Source organism: Sturnira hondurensis, unplaced genomic scaffold (genome assembly GCF_014824575.4).
Source record: "Sturnira hondurensis isolate 20B ecotype Veracruz unplaced genomic scaffold, ASM1482457v3 Scaffold0004474, whole genome shotgun sequence".
Classification (NCBI taxonomy): domain Eukaryota; kingdom Metazoa; phylum Chordata; class Mammalia; order Chiroptera; family Phyllostomidae; genus Sturnira; species Sturnira hondurensis.
Genome location: NW_028077105.1, coordinates 7,907,983 through 7,910,038, shown reverse-complemented (window position 1 = coordinate 7,910,038; position 2,056 = coordinate 7,907,983).

The following is a 2,056-nucleotide window of genomic DNA, read 5'->3' as shown; positions in this document are numbered from 1 at the left end:
AACCCTGGCTAGCAAGATGTTTAACACCTTAGAAAGTAAATTTAATATAAGCCATTCTTTTTTCACTGTGGAGTTCTGGCAATGACAGACACTAAGAAATTCTGATACAAAATTATTTGATGTTTATAAAATTACACCATAGGAGTCTAGTCTTAGACGGATAGCCTGCTCTCAGATATTTAGTATTTAATCTGTGGATCATTCAGACTGAACTTCTCTTTCAACTTCTTTTCTTCATTTATATATCTCATTATTTACTTTTGTTCACATGACTTTATGGTTATGTTCTTTGATTGGTGAGTTAAAGGCGAAATAAAATTCAGTACTGACCATTCTGCAATGTAATGCTAATACTGCCGTGGGCTCATAATGGAAGGGAGAATCTCTGTGATGTGGAGTATTTCTAACTATATACTTTATATGAGTTATCTTTGTTCTCTCATTCTTGTTGCCATAGTTAACCAAGAGTTGACTCTTGGTCAGAACGAAGGCTATTGCCAATTTAGGTATGTCAATGAATTATTTATATTTTGGAAAGTCCAGGAAATTCTGGAATTGATTTTAATGTATTCTTTGTACACTCCCTTGTCAATATTTCTCTTTTTCTAAACTTCAGACTTTATTCATCAACATGCCTCAGAGGATCGCCTTGCTGGTACACATTGGCCTCCCAATGCATATTTATACAATTAATTTACTTTTTAGTTCCTGGTGAAAAATATAGTCTATGTTTTATTGCCCTACACTTATGGGTCAGTGTGCAAAATACTCTGTGATAACAAAGGGAGAACACGTGCAGCTGGTTATAAAATTTTAGGTTTTATTGGACTGCAAGGCATAGACTGGCTTATCAACCAATTGCAGGAAGGGAAAGGAAGAATTGATCCAGTGGTATTTTTTGATATTTGATCTTAGGATGAACAAGAAAAATAATTTCAAAAGATGTGTATATCCTTTAAAAGCTTAAGAAAACAAAAAAGCTATTTCTGAAATGCAGAAGGAATTTGGTAACTATAGAGCTGGTCAATGGCCTTTTTGAAAATTAACTTTGTACTTTTTGTCCCATATGTTTGCCTTTTAACATTAAGGCCCAAGTCCTAGTTGAAATAAAGCTGATATTCCTCTTTATCAGTGAAACAATTATCCATAAGTCAAAATAATATCTTTCAGTTACTGCATTGTGGGAATCTCAGGTTACAATTCCTTTTATGAAGATGTGGTGATGGGTACAGCACATCTTTTTCATTCCCTAGTCTCCCAGGAAGCCCAACATTACCTGAGCAGGCAAATTACTTTCATCTCCTAAATGTAAACCCAAAATAGGAACTTGCTCTTAATGAACTTTTATATATATGAGCTAACAGCAGATACCAAAAGAATGAGAAAATAGATATTGAAGATGCAAATATTCATTCTTCCAAGTTAAGAAAATCAATCCTGACATTATTAATTTTATTAAATGGGTGAAGAAAGAGTTTGTTTAAAAAGAGTATAAAACATCTTACAGATTCATACAACTTCTGTTTACGACATTGGGAACCAATTACAAGAACTGCACTCCTTGACACCTTAAAGGAATGTATCAAAGAGAAGATAATATTGCTCCTAGGGTGAAATATTTTAAGGTAGATTTTGAAGGATCTGTGTGCATCAGAGAAATATTTTAAGGCCATTCTCGTTGAGGGAAATTGCAGCCAAGGTTAAGACAGAATCAGGGAGAAGTAAAGCCGCTGACTATGTGACTATCTTGAGTATCGAATTTGAATTGATGAAGAACCAAAGATACACTGGAAAGAAGCTTGGGGCTTCAGAATAGCAGTAACTTTAAAAGCCAGGCCAAGGAGCTGGGTCTTAGGATGCTGGTGAGATTTCCTAAGCACAATGGAAATACGCTGGTAGAGGTTTTCTAGGAATATAAACTTGGTGGTGGTTTGCAGAGTGGACTGGGGAGTATTGGAGGTAAGGAGAAAAAGAGTATTTGGACCTGTATCAACGCAGCAACAAGGAAAGGGGGGAAATGTCTGATTCCCAGTCATCATCTGACCTAATTCATCAG